Source organism: Anopheles maculipalpis, chromosome 2RL (assembly GCF_943734695.1).
Source record: "Anopheles maculipalpis chromosome 2RL, idAnoMacuDA_375_x, whole genome shotgun sequence".
NCBI lineage: Eukaryota > Metazoa > Arthropoda > Insecta > Diptera > Culicidae > Anopheles > Anopheles maculipalpis.
The window spans coordinates 33,292,568-33,316,091 of NC_064871.1; the positions used below are offsets into that span (position 1 = coordinate 33,292,568).

The window sequence follows — 23,524 nt, forward strand, 5'->3', positions numbered from 1 at the left end:
TTTTTTCTTTTTTTACTGTCTACAACGTTAAGCTTATGCGCAGGAAGAAAGATAAGAAATAGTCATCGGAAAAGGCAGCATGGCGATGGTTATGTTTTTATTGAACACTAGCAGGGAGATTCTTGCGCGACCGGAGCTCTCAGTTTTCCGTGGTGCAATTGTTTGCCAGGAACGGTGGTGGCCTCACATTGATAAGCGATGCAATCTGAATCCGGGTTATCTGGAACTCCTAAAAGAAGCGATAAAACCTGAGATGGGTTAGAAAATGCGGACTGAAATGTCCAACCAGGCATGGACAAGGTTAGGCTACAAGTTGAAAAGAAAAAAAAAACCGCAATGAAAAGTATAATTTTCTTAGCTCTTTCAAGACCATTCATGTGACTCTGAATGATGCTATCGGGTGCGGCGCGGTGCGAAAAAATGGCAGAAGAAAAAAACACAAGATTAATGACACACCGCCGGTATTAATTTGAAGCTAACAAAATTCATTCCCACCCCCAAGGCACGTTCTTCCCAACCAGCCATGGATCTAATTTGGTTACACTGATGAATAATAATTGAGCGTTGCCACTGCTTAAGATGGTAATGATATTATGGAGGCCTTTTTTTTGTGCTCTCCAGGGTGAGTTGGTTTTGTTTCTTTTCGGTTTCCATGCTACTGCCACTACCATCTCACAAGACGAACGAACCGTGCCAGATGAGGCCCGCAGCAAATGGTGCTCGGCGCAGCAAATGGGCAAGGATTAGAGGGAACTGTAATGAAGCGACCCGGCATGTTTGTCAATTTGATTGCACAAGAAAAATGAAATGATACGACACTGGGTTCCCGTTTTCTCAACATACCTCCCGTCGCGAGCTGGTGGACATGCTGGCAATGCAAAGTTTAGGAGCTAAATGTTACCTGTTGTCCTTCTTTTATGCTTTTTTTTTTACTTTCCATTGCACAATTTCCGCCATTCACAGCTTATTTGGTGGGATTTAAGTTTCGTAAACTGCTCCTGAGATGAAAGTTATTAAATAGAGGGAAGTTAAAGGCCACATTGTTCATTCTAAGGAGGTGTTTTAAGGAGTAATCTTACATTTAATTGCGGACAAAAAATCTAGAGTTAGGTAAAAAAAGCGAAGGATATTTTATGTATTATTGATTGTGACTATAATATTCAGGAGATGCTAGTACACGCTTTTTTGGCAAACTGGCACCCACTGTCTATAATCGTACAGTACTGGGTGACTCCATGTTGAAACAGCAATTGTAATCGTCTCAGGAAATCAAAAAAGAATGATTTTTTAAAGTATGTTATTTATTTATTTATTTACAATTGATTATTACGGTCCAGTGCCGTCAGTGCCCCCTTATTCTTTGCCTCATCCCGGGCATACTCGGTTATATTTTTTAAAGTAATTGTTCATTAAAATTTATCTATAAAATAAAAAAATCAAAGCACAGAAATATTTTTAAGTATCATAATAAATACAACTCAAATGTTGAAAGTTTAACATTTCTAATGAAAATCATATTTTGAAGTGACATTCGAATATAATAAAAAATTGATGAAAAATAATCAACAAATATCCTCTTTGAGGGAATAATTGCGTCTATGAAAGGCAGTTGCAACACATTTGAAGGTTCTTAAATTTTCATAAGTGATTCAAAGGCTCTATTTTATTTGGGTTTGAATGGGATAAAATTTTTAAAACAATAGATCAGTCGGCTTTTCCTAGTTTGACCGTTTCCATTCTTAAGCCAGACGTTTTAAAATGTACTTTTCATCGATATTAGAATAAAACATACATTATTTTAGCCATATTTCCATTATTTTTGCACATTTTTGCTAACGTTGCAAAATGGTTTGTCAGGTTTATATCAACAAAAAATATTCAAACAGATGTGCTAAGAGAAAAGGGACAAGAAAAGGGATCGGATCGCAAAACATAGAAGCGCATTTTGGAAGAAAAATGAAAAAAAGAAGGAACAACAAAACGGCAACAAGCCAAATCCATTGTTCTTTCCATCTTATTAAGGATAACATCTTCAGTCACCGGACTCGGACACACACACAAAGACCACGGCCTCAGGTGAGGCAACCGGTAACCGACGGTCCAAAGCTTGCCTTTTTGCAGTAAATCTTTCTTTGCCCGGCGCACCATAAATTTGATTAATGACAACGGACAACGGCGCAACAACCCTATTAGTGCCAGTTGAAGTGCCCTCCATGCCCCCTCTCCCCTCTCGCCTTCTTTCCACCTGCTCCCAGCTGATGCCATTCGTTTGGGGAAATTATGTTACTTTTCCCTTATCTGCAAATTTCCATCAAACCGAAGTGTGCGGCAAAGTGCTGGGGAAGGCGGGAAACTCCCGCTGGGAAGTGGAACGTTACGAAGAGAAGGCCAACATCGTCTTTGGGGAACATCAGCAGCTGTGTGTTGTTTTTCTTGTCTGCCAGGCAACTTCCCGGAAACCGGAAGCAATCTGAACGTTCCGTTATGCTATGCCACGGATGCATTCGTTTACTGAATTATACTTGGAGCTGGGGTTGAGTGTGCTGCATACACGAGGATGTCTTCGTCTTTTCGTTTTCTGTGCTAAAAACCCACACACAGACGCGCGCATTCACACATAATTCCTTACACAATGTACTCGAAGAGTCTGGTGTAGTGCATTCTTATTTTCCCGAGATGCTTGAGAGTTAACAGAAAGAGGCATCGGCACCGACGCCAAGACCTGGAAACCGACAACCGACGCAGAAGGTTTACTGCACGGGGAAAACCCGGTAATTAGCAAAAACAGCATGCAGCATTCGATTTCCCGCTCGGCAAGTGCACAAAGTGTTTGAACCTTTGGGAAACGAGAGAGAGAGAGAGAGAGAGCGTTGTGGTTGTGGTGCGAAAGTTATTTAGATAACAAATTGAAGGTGGGTTTTCCGGGTGGGTTGATTACTTTTGCCTACTGATTGCACCATCAGGAACTTCCTGATTACCCAAAGACCTTGGATTGCCCTGCCTTTCGATTACAATAAATTCTGAGCTGAATAATAAATGTGCACGTGTGCTGCAAGGCTGCAAGTGATGGTGCTTATCATGTGACGGAAATAAATCCTGCTTATTTTTAAAAGATGCTTTTATTTGATAAAATATTGGATCAACGAATTACTCGTACAAATTGACGAGCTTTTGTATGAGCTTTGCCATGAAATGTGTACAAGAAATGTTTTTATTATGTTCTCCATTTTAAAAACAAAACAATGAAACAGTCTCAACCGAATCTTCTTTCATCGGAACATTTACACAAATCCTGTAGAACGCGGATTGTCTCATAGCAAAATCCTACAATTGTTGCTTTCCCAAACTCAGCAGACAGATAAATAATTTCAAAAATATGCTCCCTTTTCGTATCGTTTCTGCTCAGTTTCAACATACTTTCCCATGTCAGAAAATACAAAAACCCCGCCAGCTACAGCACGGGCACGACTCACCCCGCAAAACAATGCAAAGACGCACCGAGCAGTGTCGAAATACCCAGAGTTTAATGACGTTTGGCTAATGTGGTGATAAAAGTTGGAAATCATTCCATATCGAAAACATAAACACCATCACCAGAGAGCATAAAATTCAATTACGCATCTTACCCATCCACCAGTTGGGCGTTGTGTTCGGGTTGCAGAAGCAAAAAGTTCTACCAACGTATATTTACTTTTCTTTCAACGCTTTGCATGCTGAAGCTTTGTTTTGCTTCTTTTTTTTTTTGGGTATAATTTCTTTTTCACAAAAGAGAAATAGAATTGTGCTCCTCGCTATGTTTTCTTGCTGGAATGCATTGCGAAAGGTCTGGCAATTGTATGTTGTTGTGGTGTGGATGCGTGAAGAGTCTGTTCGTTTAACATTATTTCAATTCCTTCACTGGCCGTTAGTTGCGTCCGCTCGAATCGTTTTATTTCGCGTTGACCCGAAAGCTTCGAGTTTGTGCCGTAAACTTCCGTGCAAACAAACACATACACTCACACACAGGGGCTCAATCTTGCTGACTACCACCGTAACGGTTGTCGGTGTATCGTTCCGTCAGTGCAAGCGGTTGGGATGCGTAGAATGGGGAGAATGAAAAGAGCACAAAGCAATGGCACAAACACGCTGTCGATTTAATTTGAGGCAAGGATAATCTGGCTGTATTGCTTACAATCCTGGGAATGATTGTAATGTTTAAAAAAATTGTACGAAAGTATTATATTTCTTCTTAAGGATTTGCTGGAATTTCGGATTTGCTCCCCATTAAGAAGAATTATTTCATAACGCAAAAGTATTCTGTAGAGATTTTCTAAAGCAATTAAATGTTTTTATTTAAACAAATAGCTTAACAGTAGTTTCAGTTCATCGTTTCCCGCCACGGTTGTAAATTTCTTACCCACAAGCCTTAATGAAACGCAACCAAACTGTTATACTGGACACAAAAAAGCATCTACTGCTCCAACGCGTTTGTAATCGCATGCATCCAGCATTGCTTATTTCATTTCCCGAACAGATAAATCAATTCAAGTGCACCAAGCAATTCAATCAACAAGCGAAGCGAAAGAAGCACATAATAGAACGCTTCTCCGATCCACCGACACACCAAGAATTCAAATAAAATCGTACATAAATTTTCATTACGTAAGCTTCGGTCCGGATCCAACCACGGCGAGAACCGATCGTTAAAACCCACCGTAAGCTTTTCTTCGGGTCGGGAAGATCGGAAATCACACACCAACACCATCGTCCGGGATGGACAAAGTTTTCTCTCCGGTGCCGGTGAAACTTGACGACAAGAAAACACCGCAGCCAGCTAGGCTATCGTTCAAGGACACGACATAAGGTTTACTCTTTTCCATGCCGTGTCATTGCTGGATGCTGGTTTGCTGGTGGTCCGATTGAGAGCACACAGCAACTTATGGCAAAACACACGCTTGCCGCTAAACATTTCTTGGAAGCATAGAACGCAACGCAACGCAAAAAAAAAGAGAAAAACCATGGCTTTCGATAATATGCCAATGTTTGCTTCGGCGTTTCGTTCTACCTCACCCGAACAAACCAAGGTAATGGAAGCACACGGAGCAGATCGCTACACTGCCTTGGGATGGGGAGAACGGGCAGGATCCAAGTTTAATCCTGAAATTGGTTTCTTATTTCAATAACATAAATTTCCCACTGAATCCACCGTGACAGGCCACCAACGGCCATGTAGGTTTACGGTTCGATAAGCATTGGCACAAAGCCTTCCCAGTTTGTGGTTCAGGCATTGGGCGTCGCTTTAACCGCTCGCTGGGAACAACGGAAAGCGAAAAAGAAATTGTAAGCTTGGTGGTTTCCGCCTGTACCACGCACACACCTATTAGCGTACGTCTGTGCTATTCGCACAGGATCGGGTGAGTTGACTGTTCGAACTTTCATCTCGAGCAGAGTATGAAGAGATACCAAATACACACACACACGCGAAGTGTGCGAATGAATGCGGTAAAAAGATAAAATTAAATGAGGCTGAAATGCTGTGTGAATGTTTTACCGATACTTGTTACCGTACGCCGTCGTACGCCGTGTCGATAGCATGCGCATTTCCGTGTCGTACCCGTCATACTCTCCGACCCGCTCCGTCTCGCACCCGATTCCTATGGTAACATGTGTTGCTAAAAATTCTGCCTCGCCGATGGAGACGCCTGGAAGCTTTTGGCCATCGGAATGGAGGCGCCTGGTAGTTTGTTGGAAACAGGCCCATTTGCAGTACTGCAGCGAACCATCTTCGCGTTGGCTCATCGAATGTTTGCTTTATCAAGTAAAATTATGGACAGAGAGAGAGAGAGAGAGAGAAAAGGGAACAAAATACCGCTTTCCTACACTGCTGCATGCCAGAGCTTTCAGTTTCTGTTAAACGAAGCGTGTAGCTGACGTCCGTCCGCAAGACAATGTGCTTGAGTGAATTCCTTCCGATAAATAGCAGTGGTGTTGTAAGTGCTTCAAATGCGTCTGGTTTTTTTTAAAAGAATTTCGAAAAAATATCATACAAAAGTGTTCTTTGTTTGCAGTATTTATTTTCCAGAATTTACTTTTTCGATCAAACAAATAAAAACTAATTAATAATCCATCATCGTTTCCCTTCGAAGCATTCATTCGGTTCAATCAAATTTTCCATTTTTTTGCGCCTATGTGTGTGTGTGTGTGCAAGCTGTCGGATAAATTGATTACGTTCTGCCTTCCATCTTACCAGTTAGTGCGCCAGTTTACCACAGCCGCCAAGTGATTAAATGTGTTGTCAATCTTTGACGTTTGTGCCGGCATTACAGTGAACAAAAAGTCGCTGCCACGGCCGTTCCAATGGCTGAGCGGCGTAAAAAGTGGTCTCTTCATGCGCCACCGCAACGCTAAACCCAGCATGCCATAAAAGAGAGAAGGAGATAGTGTGTGTGTGTGCGTGGCATTGTGCTCGCGTGTGCCCGAGTTGTGCATATCTTCCTTTTCCGTCTCTTTCTCTATTGCTCCTTTTATTCGCTCGATCTCTTGCTCTTGTGCGCACTTCATCGCGTGATCGACGAAAAATTGAACCATTTTCCTGCCACCGTCGTCTATGACAAAACCGCACACACCACCAACGTTCGTCCCATAATAAGTGCTGTACGATCGAAAGCGGGAAAGAGACAGTGTGTTGGCAAGTGGTGCCAGAAACGCCATTACGCGGTCCGGTTGTCGTTGTCGGCTCCACCAATTTAATCCTGTGTCTGTACAGGCTATCGGCGGTTTGGTTGCTGAAAATCATCAACATAGGTTGCCCACAGTCGGTGTTGTGGTGCCCACGGGGGGACACTGCCTCCCCACGCCCACCGAAACCACCGCTATGGCCCCCGGAACCGGAACTGCCGCTCGAGTCACAGTGGGCTGACGCCGGCGAGGGCTACTGGGCCAATCATCACCATCCGCAGACCACCAACACTGACCAATGGGTAAGTGTGATGTGAAGAAGGTAGGACATGTGTATGTCACGGAATGGCAAGATATCTCTATGGACCGATAAATAACCATTTCTTGGTTAACAACGAAACTCGCTTCCGGGCTCCCGGGTGACCCCAAACCACGCTCAAACCTTTGGGTCTGGGGAAAGGCTCTTTTCTATCTTGTAAAAATGTGTGTTCTTTTTCCGTTTAAGAGCACTCTCAAGCAGCAGGCATTCTACATTCGACTCGAACGGACGAACCGGATCACACACGCGTTCACTTATTTCTTCGCACTTATATACTTCCGGTGGGAATTTGAGCGTGGATAGCGGAAAGGAAACGAAGCGAAGAAAAGAAAAACGACACCCCACAAACTGCTGCTGCACCATTCGACATTTAACGTGCACGCTCCGTAAAGTAAGCCACTTGAATGGTCGTGTTAATATGTTCGCTTATCAGGCGAACAGTAACGCGGGCGCAACAGAAAGCCGGCAAGCTAGTTGCCATCTTGACGTTCGCTCGTGTGCGCGTGTGTATTGTATGGGGTTTTCCAAACGTGGTGTGGTTTTTCCCCATCTTCATCTGTACCGAAATTGTACTTGACATTGACACGCAACATGTTTGCCCCTCGGCAAGTGATATCGGCAACAATATTGCCTGAAGGATACAATGATAGCTGCTAAAAACCCGAAGAGCCTTTGAGAGTTGAGTATTTATGTAGCTGACTTTTATCCTACCCAAAGCAATACGATGCACGGGCTGATAAGGGTTGCAAAAGGAGAAATAATGGCAGACGTGAAAAAATAACGGCGCGTGTGTACGTGTAGAAATTTTACCTTTTCGTATTGTAACTGCTTCTATTAATGTTTGTCTGACTGTCTCACCTCATAAACGTTCTTGGTGTTTCTTAATGGAAAAAGAAATTTAATCACAAAGGATCACAAATTACTCCTTGGACATTATCTTTTGTTTTTTTTTCTTGCTTGGGTTCAATGGACAGCAGAGGGTGAATGTCCTTGTTGATTTATTTCTTTTTATCACCTAGCAATACCACACACTTCTGGAAACTACGGTGCAGGCCAGAGTCAAAGGTTTTTTAGTTGAAAAAAAAAACGATTGTGGAGGAAGATTATCTTCAAGGTGTTTCTAATGTTAAATTTTTTGTTGAAAGGTTTTTAGTCCCTTTTGTGTGGTTGATATACATTTTTTATAAAACGCAATAAAGTAGTAGCTTCACAATGCATGTATTCAAACAAATTTGAAGATATTTTTAAAGTTTAGAATGAAACCCAAGAGTGGCGACATCGGATGCGAATACATTTTGCAGTCGTGTCATATTTTCGAAGTCATGTGCTAATGTCGAAGTCATGTACTTTGTCTAATGTCATTAGGTTTGTGAAGGAATGTGCTTTAACATCGTCGATTATGACTTTCAATAACTGTACGATGCAATCAACTGTTTTGAAGTCCCGGTCAAGTTTACCAGGCTTGTGAGAATGCAAAATAATAACCTCACTTCTCAGGTGAAGGTGCATGGTAAAGGCTCTCAGGGCTCATTTCTACCATTAAGTGCCGGGAGGATGTACTTACTTGTCTTCTTTTCGATCTGGCGCCAAAGAGAGCAATCTGAGACTCAGAGGTGGAAATTTCGAGGTCGATCTTCTATAAGCTAATACAGATCCTGGCACAGAGACATCATTCGTTTGAGGCTTTCTTATGTTGCAGAAGCTTGCTAACGGTAAGCGGCACTAAACCTCGGGCTGGAGATTGCCGACAAGAAATCCAAAATGGTTGTGGTGATGCTAATAAAAACTGACTTATACCGGTATGATAATACAGATAGGTGATTACCACTTTGAAATCGTCCATAACTTTAGCTATCTGGATTCAAAAGTCAGTATCGATAACAGCATAAATGACGCCCGGTCATGGTACAGCCTAAGAAAAAATTTCGGTGCTGGACTTAGGTCGTAGCTGGGTGAAACCTTTATAGTACTCACATACGACTCTGAGACATGGACTGTGGTCCAAAACTGATAATAAGAGAGAAAAATGGTCAGAAGGATTTTTGGCTTCGTATGTATGGACGGAGAACGTACGGCGATCTCATCATCATGCAGCGAATTAGACCAGTCTGGCTCTGGTTGGCTGGTCATGTCATGAGACGGGTGGCAGAATAGGTAGAAGAGCCCAGAATTAGAAGGAGGGCGGGATAATGGACTGGTAGGCGCTAGGATTTCTGCAGCAGGCCAAGACTGTGAAGTGACTGTAACAAGTAAGTGTAGTAAGAGGTTTTTATTTTCCAACATTTCGGATGACAATGTGAGCTTTTCGTTTGTTTGAATTTTCAAACGTCAAACGTCAGGGTTGAGCATAAACAATTTCGAGCCTGTAAACTTCATATAATTATCATTCAAAACGAAAAATATTTTTTTTATCCGTATTGCCAAGAAACGATATTATGTAAGCATTTCCATTTTTGGTTAGGTCTTATGATGAATTTTTTGTGTAATTCCTGTGAATCCATATGGTTTGAACAACCTTACCAAAGCCATTTCTTTCTTTGTGTAGAAACCGTAACTTGAAAACAGTGTCTTTGTGTAGAAACCGTAACTTGAAAACAGTGTCATATGATCGGTTCATTAAAAATAAGTGGATCGTTTTCTGCACCTTTTAAGGTGTACTTCCGTCACATTTTGCTACAATGTAAAAGTGACGATGCACTAGGTAATACCAATTCAACACAACCTAGTAAACTCCATACCCTTTGCAAGGGTAATATAAAATGTGGTAAAAAGTAGCTAATATGGAGAGAGAGAGAGAGAGAAAAAAAGACCTTCCTTCCGTCCATTCCTCTCGTTAGCAAGATCACGCATCCGGACGAAAGTGTTACGTCAAGGCAGACGGTTCCATGATATGCCCTGAGCTGGACATTGTAAGTAAAAGGGGAAGAAAGTAATGTGAAATCCTTTGGCACGGTAATCCATCCGTTACGGTCCTTCCGATCCCTCGCACCAAAAAGCTGTCTGTTCCGAATGGCATTATCTTATGGCTGTCATATATTCGCATTCTCTCTGGGTGTGTGAGTGTGTGTGTAAGTGTGGGAAATGTAACCACCGAAGGTTATAGATAACCGAAAGGGAGCCTTTTTCCGCACCACTCAACATGTCCAGCATTAACGGATTTGGTGGCTTTCCGGGGGTTTGGTGGTAGCAATGCCCGAAAGAGCTGTGCATGACGGTGGCGTTAATGCGTGAGAGAACTAAAAAATGTGTACGTGATCGGAATGCTTGAGCCACGGCAGCGGTGGTGGATGGTACCACGAGAAGTCATAAAATAGATTACATCCTGAATGTTACTGTTACCTGTCCGGACGTTATTCTTTCGGAATTGTTCTTCTTTCGTTTGCACCTTTTCTATGCTGATGTCCCAACGTGGAGATCACGGGGAAAAATACCTATCAAATGCAGATCCCCAAGGTTTCGGAAGGAATGGGCATAAAGCATGGGCTTTCTTGTGTTTGATGTGTCTACCCAACCATGAAGAAAATTGGGGCGAAGAATAATTATTATCCAACAACGGATGATTTGGGCCAACACTAACGCTACAGCATGTGTGGCCAAGCCTATTGTCAAGGTTTGCTAGCTAATGCCGCCGGCTTTTGTCTCCAAGGCTTCGGAAGGTGTGACGGTGGAAGATTATGGCAGGTGTTGATTGTGCAAGTGACGTGAATAATAAAGCGCGAGCAGAAACTGCGCGGCGGAGCTTTGATAAAACCTTCCAAAATCCCACGAATGGAGGCTCGTTAATCTCGTGCTGGAAAACTATTTTCCATCATGCTATCTCTCCGGTGCGTAGTGATGGATGGGAAGCTTTTCTTGGGCTTTTGCTTGCCTGGGTTACGAACGGAAATTCGTAAAACAAGTGTAGTTGTGTATGTGGGTGTGTGTGTGTGTATGTGTGTGTGTGTGTGTGTGTGTGTGTGTGTGTGTGTCTACTGTGGTGGATAAAATATATGACTTCAACTTAAGCAAAAGCATAAAAAGAAGCCAGCAAAACCTCCAAAGCATCAAAACCGTGGGGACACAAAAGGACCCGCACAACTGTCGTCACGAGACTTCCGGTAATGACTTTTGGAGTTAATCGTTTGTTTTTCCACGCCATGTGGTAAGGGCGAATGGTGCAAACCAGCATCAAGTGTTTACGGCACTCGTACTCGTTCACGCGCAAATTTCATTCGAGCACCGATCTGCCAACAGTGTGTGCTGCAACGTTGAAGATGAAGTGTGCCTTCTTCAGCCGTATGTGACGCCAACTTTGCGAAAGGCGTTCCCGAACGACGCCATTGCAAATGGCAGCCAGAAGTCGTGTCGTGTCTCTTGCTTCGATTGCAAAGCACAGTGCCCATCCAGCTTTTCAAAGTTCATGCTACGGTGTACGGCTTCACGAGTCGGAAATCGAACGAGATGTTTAGTGCCGTTATACCGTGCAGGAGCATGCGGACACGTGCTGTGAATTCGCCAAAACCTTCCCCAGGAAGTGGGAACCATGTAGAGGTATGTCCTGGGCTGAAGTTCGCGCCGTGCTTTGCTCCAGTCTTGTTGGCTTTAGCCAGTTTGGTTTTGGTTCGGGTAAGGTAGGTCGTGAACTGTGAACAACAATGGTTTCTTCACGTGTGTATGCTCTGAGGGCGGCGAACGTGTATGGTTGCCAAGACCCCTATGTTTAATATGTTCCATTTTCCCGGTACACACCCGCCGAACCGGAGCAGCAGCAGCAGCAGCAAGAGCAGCAGGACGTTGAACTTTTCAATTCGATTTACTTTCGCAAACATATCTCACTAACTTTATCGTTTGCTTCAAGGCTCTGTTTTCATGTTTCTGTAAAATTGTATAGCGGTTGAGCAGTTTTCGTTGCTAACACAGTGGTGGCAATTGATGTAAGATTTATTACAATGAACAATTACATTTAAGTGTTCAATTAAATTAAGGCTTGTCGTATGTGGTTTTCATCGAAATACTGAAAAAAACTTTATTTATCGCAAATTTATTAGGTCGGCAGTATAATGTAACTGAACCATAATTATAATAAATATAGCCGTATATTTTGCCGTATTTATATGAATTCTCAGTAATTTATTTATATTTTAGTATTCAGGTTTCTTGTCACCCCGTCTTGTCACCACCGCTTGTGACAACTATGTCAAACATACAAAATATGACTAAGACATTTCCTCCCTGCTATTTGCCTTATCCTGGGCATACTCGGTTATTATTATTAATTCATTGGTGAAGTTTAGATTAAACTGTGCCAAAAGATGAATATTTTGAAATAGTGATAAATTGATACTACTGGTCAACACTGTAGGATGCTAAAAAGAAGAAAGTTGTACTGTGAAAATGAACGGGAACAACTACATGAACAAATAATTATTTACTCTTTTCTGCGTCTATAACATATCTTCAACACTCAAACTTAAACAGCTTAAACCAATATGAATTCCGGTTTAATGTTTATTTAAAATTTCAAAAATTTGGTTTTCGTTTTAAAGCATTGGAAATACTATTTTTTGTCAAATGGCGCAGAAAACTAATCCATATTCTGTTAAATAAATAATATAAACTGAAAACTAAATTAACTTTCTAGTAAACACTGTATACACGTTCATATCTACCGAACAGTGATCGTCGATATAGGTCAAACATTATCCTGTAATTGCCCTTCGCACTCTGTTGCCGTGTGTTCGGTTCAAGCGATTTTTGTCAGCCAGATTACAATGTAAAATATTAGTAGTTGCATGAACCGGTGGGTTGCAGTAAAGAACAAAAGAGTAATTGGTCACTGTGCTGGTTTAGTACTTAAATTATCCTACTTTAAAAAAGGCTGCAAAATACATGTCATCAACGGATCATATCCCTTGAAATTAAAGCCATAATATTTTGCATCTCCGTGTGCTTCATGTGTGGTTCATTACGCTCTACTTTCCTATCGGTGCGATAATTTATCGTTTACTGACCAATGAAATTTATGCTCTGCATGAATGCAAATTCTGGTCTCGGGACCCGGTCTCGAGAGGGATTTCCCCAACTCCAATTCACCTTTCACCGGTAATCAGGAACGGTACTGCTTGTGCGTGTGTGTGTGTCTGTGGTAAATAGGGATGATGAGGATTACTTTGGTAACGACCTCTATTTTGGCAAATAATGGCAAATTTCCATCCATGGCACATTAGCGCTATCGATACTGAAGTACAAACCGTACACCCGTCCGCGAGGGGTAAGCCCATAGCTGCACAGAACGCACTCTAATAATAATAATTCGGTTGGCACAGCACAATTCTCCCTCTTTTTAGGGGTTGGTTTATTTTTCGCACCCGCTCCGGTCCCGCATCCCGCCCTTTTTGCCGACCCACTTTATACTACACCCCTCAGTTCGCATTGCACTGTGATTATGTTGTGCGAGCCGGAAAAACGGACCCCTGGCAATATTTTCACCGACGCTGCTGATCATAATTTCATGATACCGTTTCGTCCGTTGAAAGGATATCCCGGTACGCGAAAAAGGGGAGCCCACAAAGGTCGGTCGGGACTGCTACCCCAACACCAAACTGTGTGACCTCACGATGAAACGATCGTTCGGGGAACCGCATCCTTATAAACACACTGGAGGAGTAAAAAGAGTGTGTTAACGTAAAATCCTATTACATTTCTGATGCTTAAGCAAGCAAACAAGAGCAACAAAATGGGGCCACCCAGGTACAAGGTTTATTTTTATTCCGGTAGAACGGGCTGGTCGTATTGCTACCAGGTACCAGGTGGTTTACGTTTTAAAAATAAACCAAAAGAAAATGGTAGAAGAAAAAAAACAGGACTGACTGCTCCATTTTGGGGACGCTTGCTATTTTTTTTTTGTTTCATTTGGGTGAATGAATATTTTTATTGGGTCAAGCTCGTCTCCCGGGAAGGTTAAAAAGGGGGGGGGGGGGGGGGGAAGAAATCTCTATCAAAACCGAACGTTGATGAAAATTTTACGCTAAATCAACGGACAACGTAACACCCGCGAAGCCCAAATATGGCCGATAATCATAATAAAGGGACGAACACGTTGGTCGTGATACCGGGATAATAATTACAGCCGGTCACCTTTTGCGGCTAAACCACTTGAAATTTAGCCGAAAGGTGAGCTTTATCTTTGCTTTAGGCTGGACGCCTTTATGAAAATCTCTAAACGGTCGCACCATTTATGTGGAATTGAAACTCAGAATGAAGAAACACGTCCGAACGGGGTGTATTTTTCGGTTCACTCCTTCTATATCCTAACATCTCCTAACATCATCCGTGACTCCTAATCTCCAACCGAGACGGGCAGTGATTTGATTTCTTGATTTCCTCACCCAAAGTCACAGCAAACGTCAACGTGTCTGTGCCCTCAGAAGTCTTCAGAAGCGGCTCGCTTATCTCGTCACCATTTAGTTTTGATCCCCCCAATGTCGTCTATTTTGATTGTCCGACTCTCTCTCTGCCGACCACTCTGTCTGTGACTTGTGTGTCCTTTGCTTGCCCATCATCGTCGCCACCGGGTCGGAGCATCGTTTGAAGCATTTATTTATGTCCCAAGTGGCTACGGCGGTGGGAATGGAACAGCAGCAGCAGCAGCAGCAGTAATCTCTTTTCGAGGACGTTCCTGTAATGATCCATTTCCTTCCCGTGTAGCGGTCCCCCTTTACGACGGGTACACGCCGTCGGACACCACCGGTATCATTAACATGGCTCAGTGAAGGACGCCGGCAACTGCCGGCCTTCACTAGCCAGGCTCTCACCACGGACAACGGCTAACGTCACGCTTTGCAATGGTGTTTCGAGCTTCCGGAACGGTTCACCGCCAGAGCCTGGGTGGAATGCGCGTCCCACAGTGCCGGTCCTTTTCCTAACCTCAACGCGCTTGTACAGTCCATTGTTTGAAGCTTGTTTTTTTTTACACAAGCTCAGGCGTTGGTGTATCTATGTGAGTGTGTATGTGTGTTCAAGTTATTTAGGCCACCAACCGGTATGCTTTCTGATATCAGATTATGTCATTTCACATTCACTTGTGTTCGTCCGAAAGCATACACAGACGAGCATTAAGAGGTGATGCGTGCGTGGCAGAGTGGAAAGCTAAAATAACTCGATTTCCGAACCATTTCATTCATAATCTCCAAATTTATGATAATTGACCATTTTTAAGCACTGGCTTTTGACCCACACCCACCCCGCAGTTAGGGTTGGTTCGTTGGGAGTTCCGTTTGAAACTTTGCTTGAAAAGGTGTGTTGATTGCTACCGGGTTAGGGTTGGTGGGCAGTGGGAACGGAGCAAAACGGAAGTCGTTATCGGTCGGCTTTGGTTCAGGAAGTTCAGGAGTTTTTACTAAGCCGGGGCAACATATAGATTACGAGCAATTCAGAAGCGGTCAAGAGCAACAATTGAAGCTATTAATAAATACTTAATGAACACCTTTTTGAAAGGAACCGGATCTGAATGTTAATGTTTTGCCATTGTTTAGCTGCTAAAGTGTTGGGAAAAATGGGTTGGAAAGTGCAAAATAGAAATAACTCTTTATGCATGAATTATGGACACCATTTGCAATTGAAAATGTAATTTATCTACTGATCTTTTGTTACTTAAAGATAGGATATTTCTTACCGGTTTTTTGTGCCTTGAAGCGTTTAACCGTACCAACCAATAACTGATGAAGAAGTTATAAAAAAAATTCAATTGAATCACACCGCTACGTACACTAAATGACTGGGTTTTTTTCCGGCAAAAGAACAAACGATTTAAGCGCTCAAAATAAATTTGTGACATTTGCGAAGGTCCAAACAAAACCATGCTCTGTAATCGAATCATGCCAATTTTCTTCTTGCTCAATTTGCCGTAATCCGCTTTTGTGGGGGTACCGGAGCTGAGAACAAAAAGGGTTACGACTTCCCCAAAGGCGGAGTAAGCAGTTGAGTAGAAGAAAACGTTTTCAACGTTCTGCACAAGATGACAGAGATGTTTATGGCTCGTTTCATTCGAAGGACATCTGTCGGCACAGATACAAAAACATACAAACACACACACACATGCACAGCTACTCGGACGATAGAACGCACACGAGCAAATTCCTTGACATTGCCGTCCAACTGTCGGTCGCCGCAGTCGTGCAGTTGTCATATTTGCATCGATTATGAAAAGCGTTCTTCTGTTGAGAAAACATTAACATACGGGCAGTTGGGTGTGGGTTTTGAAGCGCTTTTCCAAGAAATGTAAACATCGCTCGTGCACGGTCACGGCGCAGAGTGTAAAGAGATGTAGGGAGGATGAGAAGGGAATGGTAACGAAATGAATTCCTAGCATGGGCGAACATTGTTCAACTACCGCAACTGCTCTGTGAACGTTCGTACCGAGCCCATATTGAGGGCGTACTGATGGGCGTAGAGCAATCGTCACAAATGCAAACATAAAGCACTAATTCCTTGTGTCTTCATTTCAATAGTTGCAAGAATGCTTCTTGTTTAGCTTGTGCAATCTAATATGTCTTTTTTTTTTGTTGTTGTTGCAAACGTTCCCTTTTGACATTGGGTAAGGACAGAGATATAGGTCAGAAAGGAGACAATGGAATGATTTGCTGCCGTCTTTAGTAATTCCATGCTAATGTTTGGTTAGCTTTAACATCAATATTGAAGCCAAACTTCGAAAAAAATCATTTCCGACTGAAATGCTGGCCCTTTAGTTTCCTGAGAAATTAGAGGAATCCTTAGGAAAATTTACTATGCTGCTTATTGGTAGTGGTAGCAATTTTGTGCCTGTTGTTGCTGCGGTAAGAATGGTTAAGACACGGGAACAAAACCATGAGTAGTGCTATAAGCTATCAATCTAATAGCCAAGACGGTACACTTTGTAAAGTTACACTTAGATACATCTTTACTTAACTTCGATGGAGACGCCTGGTGGCTAACAAAGACTGGCGTAGCATTTCGGATTCTTCTTAGAGTTTTAAACATATTCTACAACGCCTATTGAGTTGTGTAGCTCAACACGTAATTCTTATCGTAATTTTTGTTTATCATGTACATTAACGGCATGAAACAGGTTTTGAAATCTTATGAGATCAATCTTTTTGCTGACGATACTGTTATGTTTATCTCGCACAAAGACATCAAACAGGCGGAGTCTATCATTAATCTCGATTTGAACGCTCTAGATGTTTGGTTGAAGTACAAAAAGCTGGCATTAAACATAGAAAAGACAAGTTACACGATAATGACTACCAGTGGTTTGATCAATCCTCCATCTATCGTTATAAATATGGAAACAATCGAAAGAACTCGTCAGGTGAAATACTTGGGGGTTATATTAGACGACAAGTTGAAATTCCACGCTCACATAGACTGGGTCATCACTAAAGTGGCAAAGAAGTGTGGAGTGATTAGTAGGCCGGCGATCGATCTCAATTTTTTCGGGAATGTCCACCTCTACAACTCACTAATATCCTCACACTTTGATTTCTGCTCGTCCATTTTGTTTCTCGGCAATAAGGGGAAAATTATTCGGCTTCAACGGTTGCAAAATCGTATTATGAGGCTGATTTTGGGATGCGGTCGACGCACATCGTCCGTTGTTCTGTTGGATATCCTGCAATGGATGACTGTAGAGCTAAGGATTTTGTATCAGACCATGACATTCGTATATCGACTGTTGAACAACCTATTGCCAGTGTATCTGGGAGAGAGAATAGTGCGGGGATCTGACGTGCACAGGTACTGTACACGCAGAGCTGGTGAGGCCAGAGTTTGGGACTCTGGCGCTAGGATCTCTTTGTATTTCAAAGGGATTCAACGGTACAACAGAATGCCCAGGGAATTAAAAAACGCGAGCAGCTTACAGGAGTTCAAGCGTAGGTGTGCTGTATATGTGAAACAAACTGTGTAACGTTAAATATGTGTAGATGACCATGTCATTCTGTGTTCTGTGTCTGTTCTGACCATGTGTTGTGTAACTGCACTTGTCATCATGATCTAGATGATGATAATAATATTTTTTGTGCATTTTTAAATTTAAAAAATATATAAAAAAAAGAGACAACGCAAGTTTGAGACACGCGCGTGCATGAGGGGACAGATTGATGTCCTTCAGGTTCATTAAGTGTTCACAGTCTAGAAGTTCACAACGAAACTCATACCTTGATGGTTGTATGTGGCCGAGTTCGTAGATATGGATTACCCTGCTTCGGACGGTAGTGCCCTAATCCACCCCTTGGTGTTAGAGGAATTGGCCATATGCATGTCGCAGCGGTGTTCTTAAACGTGGTGGACCAGTCCCATTCCTCGCTCACTGGAACGCTACGTAAAGGATGCCATGAAATACCATTGTCGTGAAGTAAAGTTCATTTCTTCCTCGGTGGAATTGTGTTGGTCTTATCAGATATGTTGATGGCTTGTTGGATTCCTCGAAATGCTCTTCGACGCCCCCACTTACGGTTTATTAATTTTTTTTTTTATTATACAATTAGAGTAAAAATATCGTAAAGACAATTCCGTCCTTCTCAAACCTGTGTTGGGGTAAGAGGTGGGATTTATGATCATCATCTGCAATTGTTACAGCAGTGACCAAGGAAGGATTGAGAGAGTCCTCCTCTTAATACGGCCAGTTAAATGATAAATATAAAATATGAAATGCAATGTCAAACAAAAAGTCAAACGTCAACCACAAAGACAAGGTGTCCTGAACTGAAAGAAACGTTCAAACATGCACTAAATTGAGCTTAATTGTATGTTTCGTGCTTCGATGGAGGCGCCTGGTAGCTGAGAAAGATCGATGAAATAGTACAACAACAAGGTTAAATTGCTCCAAGAAGTCTTCACCAAACCAGTGTGTAATGAGTATTCTTTCAACAGTATTTACTGAAGTCATATACTTTTCAAATAATTGATGAGATCTTCGATGACCTTAAATAGATTTTTTATAAATCTTTTAAGTCGAGCAGGTGTCTGATAATCATTTGTTTCGATTATTTTAGACCTTCTTTGTCAAGATCAGCTCATTGCAACTAAATGTTCAGCTAAAAAATTTCACACCGTCAGGCTGTAGTCATCATTAACCCGAATACTGGCTAGTAAATGTGAATGAATACATTAAACCCGTTTATTACAATTTTTTGGAGAACATGCTCAGTTCGTAATTGTTGTTTTCCGTATATTAAAAAAAAAGCAAATTTAAAGAATAACAATGCAAAATATACATAGGAATTTGGGATCCAATGTCCATTAACGAGAATAAAAAAAATAAAGAAATATTTTATAGCTAAATAAGTACTAAATAATTGCATTTATGTATATTGTGATTAAATTTATAGTCATTCTGTAGATATTAAAAAATATGTTGCGTTCACATTGAGCAATCTAGCGAGGGTTTCTTCCAACATAATATACTCAAACTTGTAAAAGGTTATCTTCCAAACTTGTTTAACACATGCAAAAAGATAAAGCGTGTCACGCTAGAGTAGGAAAAGAAACTCGAAAGCGTTGGAAAAAAACTGGAATTGATAAAAACTTTTATCTCCCTGCCTTATCTGCAGACCACCGAAAGATTAACGTTATAATATGCACGGGTTTCTGGACCATTTACCAAATGCCAAAACGAAAAGAAGAGCGAGAAAAAACCGGGAAAGGCAAGAAGGCTCAGTTTCAAATCTAGCCAGGATAATCGGGATAATCACATTCAGGCGACAAAAAAGAATGGAAAATTTTATCACACAATAAGTACTGATGCGGTACGCTAAAACCTCACGTACCGAACCTTACCACACTGCTGGGGAGTATTATTCCTAGGCACAAGCACACAGACACTAATATAAAGATACACTTTGTTCACGCAAATCCCGTAAACGCTGATAGCACAAATGCAAGAAAAGGGGAAAAAACATCTACGCAGCATTGAACAGAAGGGTTAAAAAAGGGAATGAAAATTTTGTGCCAAGGAAGGTTAACAACTTACCCACTTTTCCTTCCTTCCGGTGCGTATGACACACACTTTCGACAGGTGTGTTTGTGTGCCACAGCAGTTTCAGTGTCGTATCACTCGCTAGTAGCAGCCCGGGAGTGGATGATGCTACAGCATGATAAAAATTCATCACCGAACCACAGCAACAATGCAAAGGCTGCCAGTGGAAAAAAGCTCATCATGCGAAGCAACAGTGACGATAGGAGCAGCTGGCGGGCAATCATCAGCACTCAACCCCCCCCCCCCCCCCCCAGCCTGTGGGGTGATAAAAACCTGCGCCGCCGGCAGCTGCATTTGGGCCACAGCACACAACAGATTGGCGTAGTGAAGTGTAAAGCGCGTAAAGCACGGCAGGCACCGGTTCATAAGGACAAATGTGTACCGGATAAGGATAAGGCTAGCTAATACATCCCAGCACCGATGTCGATTGGGCGGCACCGAAAACTTGCTCCTGTGCTGCTTCGCAAACGTTCCGAAGCAGGTCGACAGGAAGATAACTTCCACAAGAGAAGTTACTCCTGCTGTTGCTGGTGGGTCGGTGCGCTGGGTAACTTTTTTTTTCCATGGCCCGATAGCAATTTGGAGTTCTTAACAGTACACGGTAGCAGAGTGTCTTGGTCCCGGGGAAAGCTCTCGAGCAATGCCCGCAGGGTGTTAGATCTTCCCGAGGATGACAACACCGGCAGCCGTTACCCACACAAACGGCCATGCCAGATAAGACACGGCACACACAGACGACAGGAAATAATAGTTTCTGGTGGCATTCGAGAGCTGGTAACGAGCGTTCGTTGCCACAACAACAACTCACAAACAGCTCACACCGATATGTGTGTTAGCAAGCTGGAGCTACGATGGCTGGGCCTTAACGAGGAATCCGCGAGTTCGTAGCTTTCGCAGCTTCTTTGCTTACTGAGGATCGCTGACAGGAAAGTTTTACCAAAGCCAGGAAAAGAAGTTCATCACAACTGCTGGTGTGGCCACAAGTGAGGTCTCAACTGCTGGCGCATAGTTTCCACGCGAATGAGGAGCGACGCGTGCTTTTCCGGTTTTGCTTCGTTACGAAAAGCCTGCCCCAGAGCCTTGAAAGTGTAATGCTAATGAGTGTGCCTTCCGTTGCATATTTCAAACGCTGAATGCATAATGCTGCAGTGAAAGTTGTGCAATCGTTACTTTTCGGCAATTCAAAACTTTCCCTACATGCACACTCCACGCGTAAAGGGGAAAGTTTCGATGGGAACTATCACCACCATGACCACCACCACCACACATCACATTGTGCACTTTTCTGAGGGTTGGTTCTAGGTTTCCATTATTTTTTGTTTGTGTTTGAGTTGCGAGTGGTTCAAAACAAATACGGAGCTAATGTTTGGTTTACATCGAACGATATCATTTCATAGCGTTTTGTCGTAACGGTAATCATTGTACAATTGTTCGTGTCAACGGGTACAATGCAGTGGACTACAAATGAGCGGAAATGTGTTTCCTCTCTCTAATGGAGTCAGTTATTCAAAGTTATTTATTTATTTTAAGCATGACGGCTTGCACTGTACCGCGTCCACCACCGGGACGACCGGACCACCGGGCGAATCAGTGTGCGATATATCTCACATTTAGTGCGGTCTCGAAGTCTTCTGGTTCTAAGCAGACGGTGAAGGCTGTGCCTACTAAGGCACGATTCCCCTGAACAATCCGGATTTTGCTGCTGACATTATTTCCGAAGTTACGACAGTCCCAAGATAGCAGATCTACTCTACCACCTCGAGGTTGCCGCCGTCGACTAACACGCTGCTTCCCACTCGGGCTCTATCGCGATGAGAGCCTCCGGCAAGCAGGTATTTCGTCTTCGTCGCATTGATCATCAATCCAATTCGCGCATCGCGTTTCGTTTGACACCTTCCAAGGCTATATTGAACAGTAGACAGAAGAGTCCATCCTCTTGCCACGACATTATACATATTGTTCCAAAGCTAAAAATGTCAGTTCTTTCGCTTACAATGGCTTATTATCTTCATCAGTGTTTCATGTTTTTTTGGTACAAAAAAAAAAACTTGTTTTCGAAACTGTGAACATCATTTTCATTTACATTAATTACTGAAATCGTACAATACGGCTAGGCCGACCCCCATGAAATAAAAAAAAATCAGAAATCCGTACATTACATTAAAATACAAATTATTGCCATCGTGTTGATTACGCTTAAAATAAATGCAATGCTTGTAATGAAATGGATATTGAGTAGCAGGAAAGTTGTAAAAAAAGGGATTTCATTAAGCTTCACCATGGAAAAAGATGCTAAAAAGGAAGTTTTATTTGTAATACGAATTTGTAATGGAGGCTAAACGATACCATGAAATGACACGTATTCTTCTTGTTGCGATCATTTTGCGTCATAAATAAATATGTAGTGAAAAAAATATTTGATTGGAGAAAAATGGTGGGGAAAAGGGAGAAATTTCATACATTAAAGTTGATGATGGACACCTTTAAAACTATTTATTGAAATTTTACGAATCTATTATAAGAAACTGTTCAATCTTACGGATTTCGGATGCTTATTGGCTGCTAATAACTACCAAAAAACACGTGCTGTTGGTTCGAGTATCAAAGCGCAAGAGAACTATATTTCGTGCAAAACCGATTTTCGTTAACTTAAATGGAGCCGAGTGCTCAGGCTTAACGAAGAAAGCTCGATGTGTCGTTAAGTATAGTCAAGCGCAGGGTTGAACTTGAACAGAAACAAATTGTAATTTTTATATAAAATTGAATCATTTGTTGAGAATATTGTATGGAACATTAAAATATAGAAATTTTATAACCCGTTTTGAATAGAAAAATGATCCTTTTCCAGCAAAAGGAAATTATTTCAACCAAGTTCAAAGAGTTGGATATTAATGAACCGGATGAATATTAACGAGAATCAGTTCTGGATTGGTGTGGCGATAATTTTGCTTAAAACAGCTAGCCAGCTAGACATTCCCTAAAACTTCACATGCATTTAGTAAATAGAGAATTTATTCGCGTTTAAGTATGTGTTTGAAATCATAAACGTCTCCTACTTCCAGCAAGGAAATAATACACCCAGCACATTTATTCAAAAGGCTAGAAAATAGATAACATATTCCAATACCCGCACGGTATTGAAAAACTTTCTTACTTCATGCTGGAAATGGGCACTAATACGGAGAATATCAGTGAGCGCAATTAAATGGGTCGTTGTATGGGGCGTTAACTTGGAAATGCATGTCGTTACACCGCCACTGAGGGTCTGCAGCGTCGAAAACATCAACAACATATTGAAAAACAAGGCAAAAATGGAACAGTTTTGTGAATCGACCGAACAGGCGGAGATGAGCAGAACAGTGCTGAGCACGAACTTTGTGAATACATTTTCCCTCCAGGGTTAGGTGCACAACTTTGTCAGAAAAACCACTTTACCTGGAGCAAAAGTTTTATTTTGTTCTGCATCGGGCGACCTGAGTTTGAGGTGTTTATGGTTGTTGCAAGGGAACAGTCGTATCTGATGCGGCGCACTTTGTCATTATTTCAGTTGATGG

General features: G+C 42.1%; 2 protein-coding genes across 13 annotated transcripts in view; one reads left to right on the top strand and one right to left on the bottom strand.

The window, feature by feature from the left end:
- The window catches only part of LOC126557211 (protein groucho-like), a 345,364-nt gene that overhangs the window by 96,304 nt on the left and 225,536 nt on the right, over positions 1-23,524 (bottom strand). The window lies entirely within an intron of this gene.
- The window catches only part of LOC126556628 (uncharacterized), a 59,301-nt gene that overhangs the window by 31,223 nt on the left and 4,554 nt on the right, over positions 1-23,524 (top strand). The window lies entirely within an intron of this gene.